Below are 23,668 nucleotides of genomic sequence, written 5' to 3' on the forward strand. Positions count from 1 at the left end.
AAGGGGGAGGCTGGGAAGGGATGTGAAGGGTAAACAAAGGAGGAGGCTGCAATGCTTGGTAAGAAATGTATGCATTATCCTGCCCATGTAATTGTAACTCCTCTGTACAGCATGTTCACAAATAAAATAAAATTTAAAAAATAAAAAAATAAAATAAAATAAAATATGATATTGCCTTGTTACTTACAATCAAAATAGGATAGAATAATTCTAACAAGAACTTCCAGCTTCCACTCTATTCCTTCTTGCTATGGAAGTATTATTCACCTTATTTTCCTGCATATGTTAGTCTGCTAAGGCTACATTAAAATGCTGGAGACCAAGTAACTCAAATGCATTTCTCCCCCTTTGGAGCTTGGACGTTTACATTAAGGCACCACCATGTCACATTATGGTGTGGTCTATCTTTCTGATCTATAAATAGTCAGGTTTTTTCACAGAAAGATAAAGTTTGTGTGTGGGGAGACCCTTCTAAGGCAACAGTTTGATTAGCACCTTATACTTTGGATTCATTGAACTTTACCTCTTAAATTCTGTCTCTATATATAGTTAAACTGGGGGTTAAGGCTTGGAAATATGAAGTGACAGAGAAAACAATTCAGTCCATTGAATTCTTTCCCTAAAGTCATCTTTGTCACCTGCAAATGCATTAATTCTATTCTATGTCTCATTTACTTATCAACACTAAAATCTAAAGTCCAAAATCTCTACTAAATTATATAGAATATATATGTAACTTATATAGAATTATATAAAAATATATAGGTGAAGAAGGATAAGGCAAAATTCTCCTTATGCTACAAACAAAAAGATTATGTGCTTGTCAAAACATTACATTAAATAGGAGGAAAGGAGAAAGGGAGGAAAGGAGGATGGAAGGAAGGAAGGAAGGAAGGAAGCTAGGGAGGAAGGAAGGAAGGAGAGAGAAAGATGGGGGAAGAAAAACAGGAGGAAAAAGCATGGGTGGAAAGATGGAAAGGGGAGAGGAGAGGACCACAGTTCTCTAAATTTGGTAAAATAGGTTCCATTTCATCTTTAGACTTGGGAATAGTCCTCTGATTCAATGCTTGCCCCTAGGCTCAATGGAGTGGCAGCATCACTCCTATGGTCCTACTCAGTGACCCCATTGCTTCAGCTCTTTTAAAGTATCGCACCAACTCAGCTTCAAGCACAAACCTATTTCCTCATAATACTGAGTCCAATACTACTCATCCAGAAAGACCCTCACAGACACAACACACCCAGATTGATCTAGCATTTGAAAATCCAATAGTTAACCATTACATTAAACATATTTTGAAAACATGAGGAGGGAAGGGATGGTAGGGGGCAAAACAAAGGAGGAGGTAACAATGCTCGATAGAAAATGTACTTATTTCCTTACTTATGTAACTGTAACCTCTCTGTATAATATCTTTACAATAAAAATATATACAAAAAAGAAAATATTTAAATGTAAATTCCCACTGCTCCAGTACTTGGTGGCCAGACAACTTAATGAATTCACCAGCCTTCACCATGGGCTCAGCCCCAAGTAGCAAATATTTCACAAGCCTAACACATTAAAAAGCTAGTTTTTAATTATTGATTCCTCATATGCAATTGTTTGCTTCCTACAGGATTTTACACATGATTTTTTTTCTATTTGAAATTACCATTTTCCTGCAATTTATTTATTTGTTGTTTTTTGTGCCAGTCCTGGCGCTTGAATTCAGGGCCTGGATACTAGACAATGAGCATCTCTTGCACAAGGCTACGGCTCTGCCACTAGAGCCATAGTGCCACTTCCGGATTTTTCTGAGTAGCTTGTTGGAGATAAGAGTCTCATGGACTTTCCTGCCTGGGCTGGCTTCAAACTGTAATCCTCAGATCTCAGTCTCCTGAGTAGCTAGGATTTGTATTATATTAATTCTGAATATAAATTCTATATGTATATAACAAACCAAAAGTAAAGCTACCAAAAGGCTATCACCTCATGGAAGATCTGTGTGTCATGTTGATGATTTGGGGACTCAGGATTTGCAGACATCTCTAAAGGGCTTTGATAATGGAGATGAGTCACATGGGACATTTGAAAGTACAGTCTACATACCATTTTGAAAAATTGACTGGAGGGTAGCAAAAGTTGACATGTAGACACTGGAAGTCCAAGTAGGTATGTTAGCTTCTCCAGGTATGGTTTAAATGGGGAAGGATATAGGTAGATATAGCAATAGGTATTTAGTATGTGGACTTGAGGATACTTGCATCCTCAGGAGGGAAATGTGGGCTATATATGCAAAGTTATATAAAGGAATCTGGGCTTCTTTGTTGTATAAATTATATAAAGAAGCCAGCTCAGTGGCTCACACCTGTAATTCTAGCTACTCGATCAATCAACCTCAGTTTAATGCCAGCCAAGGTATAAAAGTTCCTAAGACTCTGTCTCCCATAAATCAGCAAAACACTGGATTTCAGGCATGACTTAATAGTAAACAGCCAGCCTTGAGTAAGCAAGGCAAAAAAAAAAAAGAGCTCAAGGCCCAAAGTTTACACCACAGTACCAGCACAGGAGGGGAAAAAATGAGTAGAGAAGATGTCAGCTACAGCGACTATGAAGAGGCAGAAATTCATAATAGGAAAACTGGAAGACTTGCATATTCTGGAGGACAAAAGATTTCAAGACAAGAAGGTTCAAATGGGTAGAAAAAACTGCCAAGAAATCAAGCACACTGGTAGCAGAGAAAGGTAGACCTCAGTCACCTTTAAAAGGGAAATTTTGATGGTATGATGGGATAAAAGTCATATTAGCAAATTTACAATGAATGGAAGAAGGAAAAAGGAAAATTGCATATGGAGAAAGTTTTTTTTTATGTTTGCTATAATGTGGAGATGAAATATAATAACTGGAAAAAGGGAAACTGTGAAAATAATTTATAATGGAAATGTTTACATACAAAGGGGACATTTTCCCACCACTTTCACCAGATGTTTGGTGATTCTAGTTTATATTGCCAATAAGAAGTGATCTTCATGTTCTTTGTTTACATAGTATCATTCATAGATGAATGGTTCTAGAGGACTTTAAGATGAAAGAGAAGCATTACTGATTTCTTGAATTGTAAGTGTGGGGAGTCCAGTTATACTTCTTACTTCACTAGCAGGTGAATGACTCAAAACCAAAGCCTGCCAGCTGCTCTGGTGTGGAGCCAGCTCAGCCTTCAGCTGAGCCATAAGCCATAAGCAATTCTTACATTAGATGCCAATGTGCTCATTGGGTCTGACTCCATTGTCTTGTTTATTCATCTTTTTTTTATCCTGTTTTCTCTAGCTGGGGAAGTTGCAATGTATTTCTGTCTGTAAATATAGCATATCATGTGTGTGGTATGTCTTTAAGTATGACTTCAATGTATGTTGCCTAATGGTTCTAAAAGGATGAAACCGACACCAAATCAGCTATGTTAAATCACATAAATCACCATGAGGCTGAAGAGGGACTGTCATGTTAACTTCTGTTCTAAAAATCAATGCTATCCACTGAAATAGCTGTTTTCAGTTCAGTGAGAATTAGTGTTAGACTTGCAACAGTAAGTGCTTATTGGGGGTTTCAATATCCCAAGTCATTTTCCCTAGCTAGAGAAAATGAATTTGCTTTTAGATTTTATAGTGATTGCCAATATTTTTTAATGACAAAACAGTTAATTACCTTATTTTGCGATGTATTTACTTTTAATTCTTCCTTATTTCCATTTAAAAGGCCAATAGCTGATGCATTTCAATTGTAAAATGAATATATATATGCAGATATACCCACATTGGTATATATGCATACATTTCTTTCATTTTTTCAATCTTTAAAGTCCCTTATAATCCTCATACTAAAGGCCATCCAATATTTCAAAAGATTAACTTGGGCAATCACTTTTATAAATTTAGTAAGAGTGGAGGGCCAGTGTGTTCCTTTGAGTGACTTGCCCTACAGACAGTCTTACTCTACATCTTTACCTCCTTCAGCCCTGCAAATATCTCCAAATTTTTCATTCCTAAATATAAGTCTACTAGAGCAGTCAGTTCAGGTGAACAGTGGATTATAAAGAACACACCAGGGGTCTGTATCTCTAAGGGGATGAGGCCCAGTTGATTCTTCATAAAAGTAGAATAGATTGATAGATCAGAATCTCTCTACAACAGTGATACGTACTAGGCACTATGTTGGAAAGGAACATTACAACATGGGGGGGGATGTTGGGGGGATGGGAAAAATGTACTCATTACCTTACTTACGTAACGGTAACCTCTCTGCACGGCACCTTTACATTAAATTTTTTTAAAAAGAACCTCTCTAATGATCTTACTTCCGTTTTGCCCCAATTTATTTGGCAGGGAACTTATATTGCTTACTTTACAAAGGCATTAATTTTCAGAATATACAGGGGTAAATTCCATAATAAGAGGGAGTGAGATTGTTCATTTTATCCAAGTGAGCTACCAGAATATAACTTTGAAGGCGAGAAGCCTGTTTATCATTACATGTTCAATACCCAAAGGAGCATAAATTTTATTTGCTAAATGAATACATTATCTTTACAATTCTTATTCTATCTGTCTGTCTGTCTACCTGTCTACTACCTATCTATCTACCTATCTACCTACCTATCTATCAAAGCTATGAAGGTTGTCAGGGGGATTTTAGGTTAACATTATTCACCATGGCATAATGCTCCAGTATAATCTGTCCAGTACAATTCTGTCTATAGTAATTTTATCTAAAAAGTTGAGAATAGAAATATGACATTCATAGGATAGTTATCAATACTGAACTGAGAGATGGCCAAATGATAGTTAAACATTTAACTTTGGAGTGGCTGGTTTCTAATCCTGCTTCTAGAAATTAAATTTGCTATGGAAACCTTGAACAAAATTTATAAATTTTTTAAGACCTCAGATTTCTCACCTTTACATTAAGTATAATAACCACTATGCATAGTTGCCCTAAGGTTTTTTTCTGCTAGTACTTGGTGGTTCTTAGTACCACGAGCATGTGTGAAAGGGTGGTACCATCTAGTTAGCACTCAATAAGGCTATTTAACCCTTGCTAATTAATACCATCCCAGGAAGTAAAGACAAAAGGAATTTTTGGGGCTGGGAAGGTGGCTCAGTGGTAAAGTGCTTGCCTAACATGCATTAGGCCCTGGGTTCGATTCCTCAGCACCACATAAACAGAAAAAGACGGAAGTGGCGCTGTGACTCAAGTGGTAGAGCACTAACCTTGAGCTGAAGAGCTGAGGGACAGCACCCAGGCCCAGAGTTCAGACCCCACGATGGACAATAAAAAAAAAAAAAAAGGAATTTTTGAACTTAAGATAATACTTGCAATCCGGGCGCCAGTGGGGCAGGAAAGTGCATGAGACTCTTATCTCCAATAAACCACTAGAAAACCAGAAGTGGCGCTGTGGCTCAAGTGGTAGAGTGCTCGCCTTGAGCTGAAAAGCGCAGGGACAGCGCCCAGGGCCAGAGTACAAGCCCCACGACCGACAAAAAAAAAAAAAAAAGATAATACTTTGGTATATTGGTCAATGACTTCAGAAACAAAGACAATTTCTAAGTATTGTTTAACTTTTACAAGAACCTATGAGTAAGTCTCTAATCATTTACTTTTTACTCTGTAAAATCATAATGTGCCAACTATGGCACATTTGTTTGATATATTATGGAAATCAAGGACAACATGAAGAATTCCAAATCTGGAAAGGTGTTCTCATTTTCTATTGCATTATATTAGAGTATGGGAAACTTCACAGTTTAAACCACCAGTACTTTTTATCACTTTACTATTTTTTTTTTCTGGTGATCAGCCTAGAGAGTAAACATCCATTTATTATCCTGTAGTTCTATATATTAGACGTTTAAACAGGTTTAGATTAGCTTTATTTTTAGAATCTGTCTTGTTCCATTTTCTGCTACTATAGAAAAATAAGGCATAATTTATATTTTTAAATTGAGATTCATCCTTTTATTTTTGTTGTCAGTTCTGGGGCTTGAACTAAGGGCCTGGGCACTGTCCCAGAGCATTTTGGATCAAGGCTAATGCTCTACCACTTGAGCCACAGATCTACTTCTGGGTTTTTAAATAGTTAATTGGAGATAAGAGTCTCATGGACTTTGCTGTCCAGGCTAGCATTGAACCCCAAACCTCAGACCTCAGCCTCCTAAGTAGAGAGGAGTACAGGAGTGAACCACTCGGTGTCCAGTGAAAACCATTCAACTTTACAACGTGCAGGGGAGGGGAGTGAAGGTGGGGAAGGTAGAGAAAATGAAGGAGCAGGTAACACTGTTCATAAAAAAATGAACGCTTCCTAGTTGCCTAGTGGTTAGGATTTGGTGTTCTCACCACCGCGGTCGGGGTTCGATTCCCTTTCTTCTTGTGGGGAGCCGGTGGCTCATGCCTGTAATCCTAGCTACTGAGGAGACTGAGATCTGAGGATCGCTTTATCACCAATAAACCACTAGAAAACCAGTAGTGGCTCTGTGGCTCAAGTGGTAGAGCACTCACCTTGAGCTGAAGAGCTGAAGGCCCAGAGTTCAAGCCCCACAACCAACAAAAAGAAAGAAAGAAAGAAAGAAAGAAAGAAAGAGAAAGAAATAAAGAAAAGAAAGAAGAAAGGAATTCATTGCCTTATTTATATACCCCTCTATACATCACCTTTACAATAAAATTTGAAAAGAAAGAAAAAATATATTTTTAAATTATTAAACAGATTAGAGCTTTAAATTCTGGAAGTTGAGAATCCCAAGATTAAGGGTCCCATATCTGGTTGTGTCATCTCATGGCAGAAGGTACAAAGACAAGAAAGAATGGGTATGAGAGAGGAGAATGAATGCTGTTATCAGGAACCCACTCTCAAGATAACTAACCTACTTGCACAATAATGACATTAATCCATCCACAAAAGCAGATTCTTTATGACCTAATTTCTTCCTAACAGTCCAATCTGGCAATCCTGTTGAGATTATTTCAGTTAACCTATCAGTCACCTCAATTATATCTAGAGCATGCTTTTCTGTCAAGAAATGTAACACAATTAGCTGTGTACAGCCGGGCGCAAAAGTCACAGAACAATTGCAAAATTTCTCCCTGCACCAGAGAAGTAGAAAAGGCCTGGAAGCTGGTACTTGAGACAAATCAAGAGATTTATTTACGCCAGTATAGAATGCACCTGATCATGAAGACACCAACTCTATGAAAAACCAGCAGACTGTTGGCTGACGAGTCTTATGTAACTTTTCCACACACCAGTTCAAGGCACCAGGTGCCCTGATACAAAATGTATTTCATAGTCAGATCTGCCAGTACTAAGAAGGAATTCCAAGATCCCCTCATAGCAGCTGGCTCTGACTGAGTGTTACATACCATTGGCAAGCCATGATTTCATCAGGCTGGAATGGCTAGTCATAAGTGTATTTTTTAATGGAAAAATATGTTGTTGGACACACAAAATTGAGAAAGTCACTGTGAACTGAGAAAAATAAGCCTTAAGATGCGACTTTCAAGATACTGTAAAAACATTACAGCTCTTGAGTGTGATTTTTATAGCAGCATAAGAGGATTACTATCTAAAGCTGTCACAAAGAGCTCCTTGGAAAATAACTGAAGTCAGGATATGACTAATGCATGCCAATAAAACCTCAGGTGTATGTATATGCTCACAGTGAAACCTGGGAAAATCTCTGCATTCATCCTCCCTCCACTTGTCCCTGATTAAGAGCAGGGAAAGAGGGAAAATCTGTATAATTTAAATAAACTTTGTTAATGAAGCATAACTTCCATTGAAAAAATACACAAATAATAAATGTTCAAGTCAGTTAACTATTAGAAAAAGCAAATAAGCAGTTAGCTAACTTCCCCCAATGAACAAGCATTGCCTACTCCCTAGAAGATTCCCAAACCTTTGTCCTCATTCAGAACATACAGTTAGTTGTCTCTCCACTGAGTAACTTTTGTCCTGACTTCAAACTTTCTACACTAGTCTTGCATTGTTTTCAGTACTATCTACTTGGACTCATGGAGTACATATTCATTTGTGGTCTGGCTTTTTGACTCAATATTTTATTGACAAATATGAATGTAGTTCATTCGTGTTGTTGTTTGGTATGAAACTGGATGAATCCACCATAGCTTATTTGTCCATTCTACTCTGGTACATTGTGTTGTTTCCAAAATGTGGTTATTCTGACTAGTGCTATTATAAATATCCAAACACACCCATACACCTTCACACATAAAACTCTGTTTATTGTAAGCCAAGGAGAGGACTTCTGGGCAAAATGAGTGCATATGTTCTACTGTAGGAGATGTTGTCAAGCACTGTTCCAAAGTGGCAAACAATACATACCCACAGCAGCTTGTGATCTGCCTGACACATGATGTTGATGGCTCTGACCTAATGGATAGATTCATCTACTAATTGATAAATCATTTGAGGGTATTATTGGGAGTTTATAGAAACATGGTGAGGAAACTATGTTGGAGGAAATAAGTCACTTGGCACATGGTCATGGGGATTATATCTTGTCCTGGGTTTCTTTCTCTCTGTCTCTGTTTCCTAGCTTCCATGAGGTCAGAATCCCTGCTCTATCATACCTTCCTGCCATGATTTTCTGGCTTGACACTGATCCAAAGTAATGGATTTGGCCAACCTTACGCTGAACCCTCTGAAACTGTGAGCCAAAATAATATTTTTCTCCTTAAACCTTTTTCCTTTGAGTATTGGTTGCAGCAACAAAAAAGGTAGCTCACACAGCATTGGTACCAATATTATGTTAGTTGGTTTTCTGTCAGTATGATGAATGTCTGTGATAAAATACTTCAACTGGTAGTGAAGAGAGGTTCATTTGGACTCAGCTGTCTCGGAGGTTTCAGTCTGTGGTCTTGTCTTGTTGACACAGCACACCACAGTGGGAGGCTATATGGGAGGGACACCTGCTCAGTTTATGGAAGCCAGGAAACAAAAGCAGACAGGAAGGGCAAAAGTTCCAATATTCCCTTTGAAAGCACACTCCCCATGACCCAACTTCCTTCTACTAGACCTCACTTCCTAAAATTTTCTACCGTTTCTCAGTAGCATTACAGGACGGATCCAACCGTTAAACACATGGGCCTTTGGGAGGCATTCCTGACCCAGACTCTAGCAAGGATGCAGGAAGTGATCTACTGGTGTGTGTGATCTACTGCTGCCAGGGGAGAGGCAGCAAGTCCAGTTGCACTCAAGGCAACCAGGTAAATGAGTGAAGCCAGCCTGCCATTTGTAGAATGTTAGCAAAGGCTGAACAAGACCAACAAGGACCTTTCATGGTAGAAGATGTAGTCCAGAGGGGACCTTCATCATGGCACAGAGAGGTACAGAAATTGTTAAAAACTAAACTGGGGTAGGAGCACTAAGATAAGGGCAGTCCACTGTTAGGAAAATTCAAAGACTGAACAATAGAACCAAAACAATCCCAAATTATCTCCAGTACAGAGCAGAGAAGGAGCCAACAAACCTTAATCCATAAGTTCAGCCTGCCAACTTAGATTTATATTTAAGAATATGCCAATTTGTTTTTGCTGTTTTTATGCTCTTTTAACTTTACTTTATCTTTACATATTAAATGTTTTTAATCTAATCTCAGTTTTGGTTTTCTTTTTTTCCCTCAGTCTTTGTGTTTCATCTTACTCTTTATCCAACCCATTCCATCCATGCCTCCTCCTTTTCCTTCATTTGTATGCCTTTTCCTGGGTTGAGTCCAATTTGTTATTGAGTATTCCCCACTTTTGATTTGCCAATTATATATATTTTTCATAATCTTTGTCTGGTAACCCTAGAAATAAGTTCTGAATATTATTTATTTCTTTAACACGCTCTCTTTTTCTCTCTTCCTCTATTCCTCCCTCTCCCCTCCCCCCTCCTTCTGTCTCTTTTTCTCTCCCTCTGTTGATGATACAGAGGATGAAGCTCAAGGTCTGACAATTGCCTTGGCAAGCTTTGGCTATTATCCTCCTATTTGTACCTCTTGGAATTTCTGGGATCAGAGGAATGTGTTACCTTGTTCTATCTCACCACAATTGAGACTGGGTCTCATAAACTTTTTTTTTTGGAGGGAGCAAGCTCATGCTGGCCTTGAACTACAATTTCGAAATCTCTACCTCCCAAGTAGCCAGGATTACAATCTTTAGCAATCACTCCTGGGTAACATTCTCATATACATTTTATCTAATTATATTCCAAAATTTTAAATGCTTCTTATTTCAAATAGCTTTTAAAAAAATTCCCCATACATTTTCTGTTTTGGACGTATTTATTCCTTTCTGCATGTGTTAAGATTACACCTGGACTTATTTTTCTTCTATCCAAATAATATTCTTTTGAATTTTCTTGAGTTCAGGACTGCTAGAAACCTATATTTTCCATTTTTGCTTGTCTGAAATGTCTTGATTTTATCTTGAGGGATATTTCATTACTCAGAATACCAAGTTGGTATTCTTTTTATTTTTGTAAACTACAAAAAAACCCTATAGCTATTTTAGTAAAGTAACAAAATTTAAAATGAACATGCCAAATAAGTAATATATATACATATATTAGCAATAAACATGGATACCAAAAGACATGTAATATTTAAATATAAATCTAATAAATCTAGTTCAGTATTTGTATGTTTGAAAACTAAAAAGTTCTGACAAAGGAAATCAAACATTTAAATAAATAGATATTCATGATCATGGTTTGGAAAACTAAATATAACAAAGATTTCTTTTCTGCAAAACTTACTCATTAAACACAATTCTTATCAAAATTCCTGCAGGCACTTTATAAATATAGACAAAGAGATCTGAAAACTTTTATGGAATGACAAAGGAATTAGAATAAGCATTTTGAAGATAAAAATGGGAAGAATCAGACTATCCCATTTCACAACTTATCATATAGCTTGTGATAATTAGGCAATGTGGTTTGGGCAAATATATGAACACAAAAGATCAAGAATCTATAATATATATATAAGAGAATATATATATATATATATATATATATATATATATATATCCAACTGCCTTTGAGAGAGATGAAAGTGAATTTCAGTGGAGGAAAGAGAGTCTTTTTAACAGCCAACATTGAAGTAACTTGATTTTCATAGGTTTTGAGTCATCAAGATATCTGAAATAATAAATCTCAACTTAAAACTTCCACATAACTTTAAAACAGAAATTGGTAAAGCTTTTAGAAGAAAGAGAAGAGAGACTCTAAGAACTGAGCCAAGAGTTATTCAGCCTTACATCAAGTCCACTAACCACCCCCCCAATTATTTGCTGTATAATACCATTTATAAATTTTTAAAAATTTAAGCAAATTAAAAATGATAACGGTTTAATGGCCACCAGAGATTGAGAAGGAGTTTAGGTAAGGAGAAAGGCATATGTAGTGTAAAAGACCAATAGGAAGAATCTTTGTGATAATAGAAATTATCTGTATTTTCACTGTCAGTATCTGAAGGTGATATTATGAATTGTAACCACTAGAGCAAATTAGGTAAGAATGCACATAATATAACTATACAATTACAAGTGCATGTCATAACCTGTATTATTTATTCCAAGTGCATTTGAACCACAATTATTTCTAAATAAAAATGTTAATTAAAGATGTGAACATGAGCCAAGTGCCACTGGTTCATATCTGTAGTCCTAGTTGAGCTATGAAGATTGAGATTCCAAGCCAGTGTGGGAAGTAAACTCTGTGAGACTCCTATCTCCAATTGATCTCCAAAAAGCCCAATGTGAAGCTATGAATCAAGTGGTAAAGTGCTAGTCTTGATCAAAAGCTCAGGGACAGCACGTAGGCCTTGAGTTCAAGCCCGAGTACTGCTATACATGCACACATATGTGTGTATAAACACACACACACACACACACACACACACACACACACACACACAAAGAAATATATATGGGGAAAGATCAAGGCACTTGCCTTACAAGAATATTTAAAAAACACATTTATTTCCAGTGACATTATAGAACATATGATGAAATGGCTTTGTATTACTCAAAACACTTTTTAAATCCATATAATTCTAGATTTTATCCAATGACTACAATATAGAAGCTAATGGTTTTTAAACTATTTTAAATGATCTGCTTGTGAGTTCTGGGTACTATACTTTGGGAGGAATTTAAAGGAAATCCTAAGCCTACAAGTAAGATGACTATGACTGAATCCATGTCATGAGTGAAATAATCAGAGAAATCAAGTTTATTCCCCTAAGAGAAATGTCATTGCACAGGATCTTTAAGGATGTGAAGAATTATCAAATGGAAGAAATACACTTTTTTTGTTTACAAAATCTGAAGGAGGAGAAAAAAACTGACTAGCCAGAAGGTACAAGAAGAGAGATTTCAGTTTGACACAAAAAAGTGTCAAGAGTGGATGGAAATTCTCCCAGCATGCAGTAGGTTGGTTCTATCACAGCAGTAGTTGTATGACTATGGATTGGTAACATGGATTAGGGCATGGCAAACAGGTCTGTGTTTGTGAGACATGCCCTTCACTTCTCAGACATGTGGGCTATACCTGGGTAGAGTTATTACCACAGTCTTACTTTAGGATGTTCATTAGTCTTGATAAAATATCCAGTGGTTCAGCTCAAGGTCATGTCAATCAAAGTCTAGAATGGCAGAACACCCTTGGTGTGTCTTGTGGAGAGATTCTTTGCTTATAATCACCTCTGTCTCTAAGAAAAGTGAATGTACCACATACATATGACCCTGTAAGTGCATTCATATAAACTCTGCTGGGATCTCACTGGACTTAACACTTGGCCATATATGAAATTGGACTATTTCATAAGTAGGAACCTTTTTTTAAATGTAGGAGTGATCTGTGGGTGTATAATAAGGTTATAGAATTTGGGGACTTGATCTCAAATTCTGGCTCTTATACTTTACACTTCATGTAAGTTATCATCATTATCATTATTATTACTATCACTATTATTACTATTAAGCAGCATGAAGACTTTACCAGCATCCAACCAGATTCTAGTGTCATACTCTAGGTCTTCTAGAAATGTGAAAGAAACTTCTTTTATTTATAAAGCAGCTGGTCTCACATATTCAGTTATAGCAACAGAAAGTAAACTGACACTAATCTTTATTTGCATCCAATCACTTGATTGACAACTCTCTCTCTTTCTCTTTCTCCATATATATATATATATATATATATGAATATATATATATATAGTGATATGAAATAACTTACAATGGTGGGGTTTATGGCATCAGATAATCATAATAATGCAAGAAATATATATTACATATAATATATAACATATGATAGAATATATTCTAATATATAATATATTGTATATTATAATAATATATATTATATATAACATATAATGTGTAACATATATATAACACACATGTATATTATGTATCATGATATATATGTATATATATATATATATATATATATATATTTAAACAAAGCCTAAAATTCCATATCCATGTTAGTAGGTCATGGGCAACTACGTGTAAAAATCCTAGTAATGGATTACATGCTGAAAAGATGATATATTTCAATGATTATTAATAATATATATTTTTAATTTTTATTTTTTATTGTGAAAATACTGTACAGAGGGGTTACAATTACATGGGCAAGATAGTGAGTACATTTCTTATCAAGCATTGTAGCCTCCTCCTTTGTTTACCCTTCCCATCCCTTCCCATCCTCCTTCCTCCTCCACCCAATCCTCACCCCCCAAGTTGTAAAGTTCGTTTTCGACATGACAACTTGTACTTCTCATGTATTTATTCTGATGCATGCATGCTACTATTAGCTCTGGTCTGAGGCAAAGGACAGGTGGACTGGAGTAAGAGTATATAGGTGAGGGAGAGACATTTTAATAGAAGATGTGCAAAAAGTTCTAAGATCTATTTTTCCTGCTACTTATACATGGTAAAGCTTTATTGGCTTGCTTGCCACAAAATGTCCATGTGCTTCCAGACACAAATCTTCTCTATCCTTACCCACAGGATCTATGTACGCTTTAAGAATACAAATTGTATAAGCCTTTGCTTACAAAACAATGCTCAAAATCCTCTCTAACAGGAGGAATAAATGCTTTAAAATATCAACTTTGAATAAATTAAATTTAAATTTTATTTTCCACTGCCTGATATGGCCAGAAGACTGATGTAGAAAGCAGAGGATGAATAGAGTCAGGTACTGTTACTTATTGTCCTCTGGCCATTTGTATACTACTTAACCTTCCTACATCTTAATTTTCTTCTCTGTAAAATGAACAAGTAAGGCTAAGACTATAAATTAAGAATCAGTATTTAAAACACTTGAAAGAAAAACACTCAGAAGAAATATGGTGTGTTGAAAGGTAGGTAAAATGAGAATAAAAAAAAGGCAAAGTTGAATATAAGCTATTTCTTTATTTTAGCCTTTGAGAAATACAATCATAATTTATGTTTATTGATCTTAATATATATTATGGCTAAAGTTCATCATCATTCATTGGCATATATAAGTTAATTTATAACTGGTTGGTTTATTTTACTGATGTTTGGTATTCTCATTAGAAACAATTAACATTCAAAGGTAAGGTTAAGAGAAAAGTCAATAAGCCTTGGGATAAATGAAAGTCAAAGCACAATCTATCATTTACAACCTTCAAATAGCATTTTCCAACTTAAAACATCAGTTAAAATCTTTGTTAACATGAGTTATTGGTTGTTAATATGCTTAAGAACATAATTTTCTTTATTTTCTTTGAACTTTTCCTATAAGAAATAAACAGTAATTTTATAATCAAAATAATTACAAATAAATGAAAATAATTTTTGGGGGGGTCCGGTCGTCGGGCCTGAACTCTGGGCCTGAGCACTGTCCCTCAGCTCTTCAGCTGAAGGCTAGTGCTCTACCACTTGAGCCACAGCACCACTTCCAGCTTTTTTTTTTCGGCTTATGTGGTGCTGAGGAATCAAACCCAGGGCCTCATGCATGCAAGGCAAGTGCTCTACCACTGAGCCACCTTCCCAGCCCTTGAAAATAATTTTATAACCAATAAGTAGAATGGCAAAAAAAAATAATCTAGTATCCTATTATGCTATGATGGATAATAGCCAGCTGGATAGGCCTTCAGTTTTTGCTAGAAGATAGTACATTGAATTTGTAATATGTCATATGAAGAAAATATATGACATTTGAAATTTAAATATACATATAATAATGAGTGATATGATATGCTATATTACAATATAAATGAGAAAATAAGCTGCCAGATAAGTTCAATAATTTATCCAAAATTACCCTATATAAAAGTCCCATCTAGATATGACATTTCTTTATTTCCAAATGTTCACTGTGGTCTAAAACAACTTTAGTCTTTTAAAAGTGAATAAGGTCTCCATAGAGATGGGCATGCTCATAGAGTGTGTCTTGTTTCATAAAAATTATCTTTGGATTGCATATAACCAAGACATATTTCCATCTTATTCATTTTGACATAAATAAAATTGCAAAGGAATTTAGATAAGGTCAACAAAAGGCATACTCTTGCAAAAGCAAACTGAATGAAGAACTTAAAAATCCCTTATGACTTGGAAATAATAATGGCCTGCATAAGAACATAACATTTATTTACTGCATTATTCTCTCAGGAAAAGAGACAACAGGGCCTAGATAATAGAGAAGATAATTTAAATTAGTTAGTACAATGGAATTCTATGGATATAATTGAAATATTTCTTCTCTCTAGCTTGTATGGAGCTTTTGAACAGTGTTTATCCATCCTTCAAATAGCATTTTCCAGCATCAGTTAGAGTCTTTGTTAATATTGGTTATTGTATGGTGCTATGCTTAAGGATCAACTGTCACTTGGGGGCTGTGTGTACTAGTGGAGTGCAAAATATGACTGGGACTCCATCTTCGTTGTGTGATGAGGTCCAGATGTCATGGAAAAAGTCACAAAATAGCTGGGTGTGGATTCTCAGGCACGTTTGGTAATACAGGGAGTTTGGGAATAGGCATTCTATAAAAAGTTCAGGAAGAGCCGGGTGCCGATGGCCCACATCTGTAATCCTAGCTATGCAGGAGGCTGAGATATGAGAATCTGGTTCAAAGCCAGCCTGGGTAGGAAAGTCTGTGAGACTCTTACCTCCAATAAATCACTCAGAAAACTGGAAGTGGCACTGTGGCTCAAGTGGTAGAGTGATAGCCTTGAGCTGAAGAGCTGAGGGACAGCACCCAGGCCCAGAGTTCAAGCTCCAGGACTTCCAAAAAAAAAAAAAAGTTGAGGAAGAATTCCTCACATGGACAGTAGGACTTTGCCTTTGGGCTGAACTCCAGTTTTGACGTAAAAGGGATTCACAGTGGTAAACAGAAGAAGGAAGGGTCTCCATATGAAAGAACTGGTTTGCTGAATAAAAGATCTGAGTAAATAAAATTAAAAAGAAAACCCAAACCCTTAAGTCTGGAATCAGGAGAGCTACATTTTGCACAGTTTGCTTTTTCCTAAGAGTCCTTACATACCAACTCAGATGGCAAGAAAGGGTTATGGCTATGCTTTTTACAATCATAGTCATAATGTCGATGATGTATTAAAATAACTATAAAGCCCTACATATAATACTTTATCGCTCAATGCAGATCATTTTATCCCTTCAACAACCTTCTTAAATTAATACACAGAAAATTTAAAGGTTAAAAACATACATTTCCATATGATATCCTTTGAAGTTTCTGTTATTCTGTATTTACTTGACTTCTAAAGAGATAAGACTTAACATTCTGGCAAATTCCGAGCCACTTGGAATTCATTATAAATGCAAGTTATATGTCAAATCTAAGTATCTTATTGACTCCCCATTGGGTATGTGCAAATCATCATAAAACTCAACATCCACAGAGAAAGTGGAGGACCTGGGTAGGCAGGACCTGACCAGACTAGATCTGTATCATTCGTTCTGTAGCTAGAGCCATTTTTATATCCTAGATGTCTCCATCCTTCATTTATTGACCATTGTATTTTGATTGGGTTGCAATACTTTTCTAAGGAAACACGTTGTATGCTGAGATTGAGATTTTAGCTCTCTTTACTGAACTGCAATTGCCATCTTTCTCATGTCCTCCACAGTATACCTATCTTTTTCCTTTCCTCTAACTGTACTGAGCATTTTCTAACATCCTTAGGATCTTATTACCCTTTATGTCTACGGGGGTAGGGAAAACACATGCTGATGCACAGAGATATACATATGAAAATACCTTGGAAATACCTTGTCCTTTACTGTATACATCTCAACCTTTCGGTTAACTTCAAGTCACACTACAGTTCTTTCCTATGACTATTCATTCCCTATGAATGACAGAGAGTCATCCATCATTCTCTGACTTAAGAACTAAGCACAGTCACATATTCTAATTTTATGCAGATCTATATCTACAATGATTTGTACTTATATTGAAACAAATTATATTAAACATGACTATTTCCACATAGGAACACCTATCACATAGGTACTACAATTAATTTATAGCTAAAAATATTCTGGATATCTGCACATTCTTTCCTAATTTAATACAGAAAATTGCATGCACAGTCTACTTTTGGAATTACTGCTTTTGAAACTGAAATTAATTTAATACAATTTGTAAAAGTTCCTTTATATTCCTTTTGAGTATGGCCATATTGTAGATAAATTGATAGACCATTTTTATAGGCTTTGCCTGCACTTGGGGTGATTTAAGTGGTATATATGTTGCATAATAACAACCTGAGCTTCATTTTAATGCAAGCTGTTGAAGAAAGCTTTTATTGCTTCTCATCAGGTTCTTTATATTATTACTAGTACTGAAAGTTAAAAATGACTATAATTCCCATAACTGTAGCCAAATAGATTTTTTAAATTGATTTATCCACATATAAGTGATTCATAGCCAGCTCCCAGATGAACTATTTTTTTTGCCATCCTCATTATAAGGAATAAAAATAAATCCCCATTTTATGGATTAGTAAGCAGGGCACCTATTAAATTTGTAATGTAAATTTCAAAATAAGCTCTCTTTATTATGAAGTATTATTAATATCTTAAACTTGTGATACTTGTAACTGATTTGACAACCTAACTGTCCATGGGGAGGTAATTCAGTCTATAAATGAAATTATCACAGCATCATCTAAAATGTAGAAGAAATATGATTATGGGAAAAATGGATCACACTTTTTAGTTTTTTGTTTTGGTACTCCATTTTCTACAAACAAGCAACCGGAGTACTTGGGAATCCATTTTGCTACTCTTATTCACCATTTGTATAATAAGGAAACAATTAGACAAACACTGAAAAACAAAAATATATCATAGGAAGTTCCTTGCAAAGCAAGCCCAAAGTCAGCTGCCTACATAGTATAACATTAGGTCATAGGTATAGTCTAAGATAAACAACTAAAGCACACTGGGTATAAAAAGAGAGAATTCAATTTTTGAGCAATTCAAATTTCTGGGAAAATGTACAAAGAGTATTCATTCAGCGCTGATAGTTCATGCTTGTAATCCTTGCTATTCAGGAGGTTGAGATTTGAGGATTACAGTTCAAAGCCAGCCCAACCAGGAAAGTCCATAAGACTCTTGTCTCTAATTAATCACCACAGAAGCCTAATGTAGAGGTATAGCTCAACTGGTAGGGTGCCAACCTGCAGCATAAAAAGCTCAGGGACAGTGCCCAGGCCCAGAGTTCAAGCCCCAGTAACATATCATTACGAAACAAAAGAATATTTACATTAACAAGTCATTGTTGTAGAAGATTTTTCCGAAGAGACTAAATAAGAGATTTTACCAAAGCCTATGGCAATGAATGAATGTATTGCTTCCTTTCCTTTCCTTTCCTTTCCTTTCCTTTCCTTACCTTTCCTTTCCCTCTTTCTTTCTCCTTCCTTCCCTCCCTCCCTCCCTCCCTTACCTCCCTCCCTCCCTCCCTTCCATCCCTCACTAACTTTCTTTCTTTCTTTCTTTCTTTCTTTCTTTCTTTCTTTCTTTCTTTCTTTCTTTCTTTCTTTCTTTCTTTCTTTCTTTCTTTCTTTCTTTCTTTCGCCAGTCCTGGGCCTTGAACTCTGGGCCTGGGCACTGTCTTTGAGCTTCTTTTGTTCAAGGCTAGTACTCTACTACTTAACCTACAGAACCACTTCCAGCTTTTTCTGTGTATGTGATACTGAGAAATCAAAGCCAGCACTTCATGCTTGTGAGGCAAGCACTCTACCACTAAGCTACATTCCCAGCTCAAATGTATTTCTTTTTATACAGTCAAATGCTTTACAGAAAGGGATATTCTTTTGTGACTATTTAAGAGTATAATAGAAATTCTTTATCTGAAATTACAATGGGTATCCTTTCTCAAATTAAAAGAACATACATTTATTGAGCCTGCATTCCAAGCTTGTGGGAGAATGCTGAGTTCAAAATGGCAACGTTGTTTTAGAGATTTGTAACCTAGTTTTATTAAGTCAAATTACTCATGAACTAAAAAAAGGTGGATAATTAAAGTTAAGTTAGCAGATTAAATGTGACTATTCAGAGACAGGAGATGAGTTAGGCTAGATATAGACAAAAACTTAATTATAGGAGTAGGAAGATGTCAGGAATTGAAGTAGTAGGTAGGGAGTGGGGGTACTGCAGATATGGAAATGATGACAGCTGTCCAAATGAACCTAAAGGTAAAAATTACTTAAGTACAGACTATTCATAGAAAAACACTGGAAATAATACCAAAGAATGAAGTTCAGCCACAGTTGTAGAGATATTTGAGTACTAGGATAAAGAGTCAGTGGATAAATGAGTGCCACCCCAGGGTATTCAAAGAACAGTAACTAGGTGAAATCTGTCCCACAGCATCAGGAGAATAACAGGAATGGAGGGAGACAAGCTGGGTGAAAATTTTACAGAAAGTCAAGCTTGATGGGTTGAGGCTCTAAGCAAGACTGACAGCTTAGAGTGGAGAAAGGGGTATAAAGAAGTGAAAGATATTCTTAAAGAGAAAGGAAGGGCCTGATACTGAAAGTAATTACTTTTGCTGGGCTGGTAAACTGCACCTACAATCAGGTAGAAGAGACAGGAGGATCATGAGTTTTTTCTAGCTGGGGATATATAGCATGACTATTTCTAGACACCAAAAACAAATAGAACAAAGGAAAAGATTGGTATAATTGTAAAGTGATAAAAATTGTTTTCCAACATTGAGAAAACTTAAATGAGTGATGGAGAGAAAGAGAAAGAGATGGAAAGAACAGCAAGTCTCAGATCAAATTTCCAAAGGGACAAATACTAAAATTGTTCACAAGATTTTGACATCCTCATTCTCTAAAACAACATGTTATACTTTTATCTTCTAAACACGATTGAGATGAACATTTTCTTAAAAAAATTTTTGGTCATGGGGCTTTTACTCTGGGCCTGGGCGCTTCCCTCAGATTTTCAGCTCAAGGCTAGCAGTCTACCAATTGAGCCACAGTGCACCACTTCCGGTTTTCTGAGTGGTTTATTGGAGATAAACCTGCCCAGGCTGGCTTTGATCCTCAGATCTCAGCCTCCTGAGTAGCTAGGATTACAGGCATGAGCCACCAAAGCCCGGCTAAGAGATGAACATTTTTGATGTTTATTAATTCATAATTAAAATCCTTTCTATAGAGGTCCATTAATGATGCTCTTGGTAAAAGAATTAATTGAAGGACAACTAATTGTCACTTGATGACCTTCTAAAATATTTACCCTATGGCTGGGAAGTTGGCTCAGTGGTAGAGGGCTTTCCTTGCATGCATAAGGCCCTGGGTTCGATTCTTCAGCACCACATAAGCAGAAAAAATCCGGAAGTGGCACTGTGGCTCAAGTGGTAGGGCACTAGCCTTGAGCTGAAGAGCTGAGGGACAGTGCCCAAGCCCAGAGTTCAGCCCCTATGACCGACCAAAAATAATAAATAAAATAAAATAAAATAAAAATAAAGTAGGGATGGCCACAAGGTTCAGGATCATAGTTTTACAAAATCCTTGCCAGAGTTGACTGTCATTTGTAAGATTTGTTTTATCCCCTTTGTAGACAAATAGCAGTTTACATCAAATAATCTCAGTAAACTAACCTACAATTAATTTTACCAGAAAAAGAAAATCAGTAGATTGCTTCCATTAAAGTAGATTTCTTACTGTTCTGGCTAGCAGATTCTAGATGATGGATAAAGAAAATCCCATGCCTTTTGTAACAGCCCCACAAAAAATAAAATACCTAGTAATTAACTAAAGAATTGAAGGACCTCTACAATGAAAACATTAAAAAACTGAAAAAGGAAATTAAAGTAGAACTAAGGAAGTGGAAAAACCTCCCATGCTCCTGGATTGGGAGAATTAGCATTGTGAAAATGGCAATACTGCCAAAACTATCTACAAATTTAATGTAATACCCATCAATGTCCCAACTTCATTCTTCAAGGAAATAGAGGAAACAATCCAAAAACTCATATGGAACAATAAAAGACCCCGAATAGCAAAAACGATCCTTAACAGAAAGAACAGTGCTGGAGGCTCTAGTACAAACCATAGTAATCAAAACAACTTGTTACTGGCACAAGAAGAGACCTCAGGACCAATGGAAGAGGACTGAAGACCCAGAAATGAACCCCCAGACCTATAGCCACTTAATCTTCAATAAGGGAGCTAAAAAAATTGAATGAAAGACAGCTTCTTCAGTAAGTGATACTGGCAAAAGTGGTTAAACACCTTTAGAAAACGAAAGCTAGATCTTTATATATCAACCTGCACCAGAACAAATACCAAATGGATCATAACCTCCAAGTCAAAACAGACATCCTGAAAAAATTACAGGAAGGAACAGAAGAAACCCTAGGTCTCCTTGACACAGGCCGAAAACTTCTTAATAAAGACTCAGAAAAACAACAAATCAAAGAAAAGCTGGACGAATGGGATTGCATGAAATTGTAGAGATTCTGCATGGCAAAGAACATAGCTAGTAAGATCAATAGAAAGCCCATGGACCGGGAAAAGATCTTCACTAGCCATACAACAGACAAGGGCCTCATATCTAAAATATACTTGGAACTCACCATACTAACTCCCCCAACAACAAATCCCCAAAGAAACAACCTCCCGATTAATAGGTGGGCTAAATACTTAAAGAGAGACTTCTCTGAAGTGGAAATAAGAAGGGCCAATAGACACATGAAGAAACGCTCAACTTCTCTGGCCATAAAAGAAATGCAAATCAAAACAACATTGAGATTCCACCTTATTCCAGTTAGAATGGCTATAATCAAAAAATTTAGTAACAACAGATGCTGGAGGGAATGTGGCCAAAAGGGAATCCTTTTGTTGGTGGGAGTGTAAACTTGTTCAGCCACTCAGGAAAGTAGTATGGAGGTTCCTGAAAAGACTCCACATAGAACTTCCCTATGACCCAGCAATCCCACTTCTGGGCATTTACCCAAATGATCACAAACAAAGCCACACTAAAGCTACCAGCACAACTATGTTTATTGCAGCATTATTCACTATAGCTAAGATATGGAACCAACCCAGATGCCCCTCAGTAGATGAATGGATCAAGAAAATGTGATAGATACATATATATATATATATATATATATGATGGAATTCTGTGCTTCCATCAGAAAGAATGATATTGTCCCATTTGTTAGGAAATGGAAAGAAGACTTGGCAAAAATTTCATATTAAGTGAAGTAAGCCAGAACCCAAGAAATAAAGGTCCCATGGTTTCCCTCATTTGCAATAATTAGTATACATCTAGGATAATTTTATCAGATGAGCAAAAAAGGTTAAAAGCTATGTGCATATGACCATATAAGATGATGCTACGGAAATGAACCCCAAGATATGGACATAAGAGGGCTTTCTTTGTTGTTGTTGGTTTTAGTGGACTATGTTGTTTGTTTGTTGTCTTTGTGTGTTCTTCCCACTATGGTATATCCCCTGTTGTCACTGTATTTGATTTTGGTACCCTGCATCTTGTATATACATTTGTCTAATTTGGGGAAGGGAAGGGGAATAATAAAACACTAAAACAAGGACACAGGATGACCCATTGCAAAAGGATACCCACAAGACACTGTTGGAAATGAACTTGCTGGGCAGCTAGGAGTCAGGGAGATGGTGGAGGGAAGAGATAAGGGGAGAACAACAAGGGAGAGGGTAACAATGATTAAAAAGAAATGTACTCATCACCTTACTCATGTAACTGTAACCCCTCTGTACAGCATCTTTGCAATAAAATAAAATTAAAAATAAGAAAAATCCCACACATTGCTACCTTGGAATACTATTTTTTCAATAATTAATGTTTCAGTTACTACCATGGGGCAAGGAATGAGACCTGGTTAGGCTGCCATTTTACCCCTTTATTTAAGGTATAATGGGTTCAAATTAGCTCAGGACAAACTTAAGGGAATTATAGGAAAATAGACAAAAGAGTGCATTCCAAGGGGTGGAAGATAAAAAGTCTTTCTGTTTTGGTAAGGGATCCCAGAATTTCCTCAACTAAAATAAGTCTATACAGGGGTGCTGTCTTTTGGCAGGAATGAATGTACATAATCCTGTGTCCTTAGACACAGGATAAAGCAACACC

Source organism: Dipodomys ordii, unplaced genomic scaffold (genome assembly GCF_000151885.1).
Source record: "Dipodomys ordii isolate 6190 unplaced genomic scaffold, Dord_2.0 Scaffold1, whole genome shotgun sequence".
NCBI lineage: Eukaryota > Metazoa > Chordata > Mammalia > Rodentia > Heteromyidae > Dipodomys > Dipodomys ordii.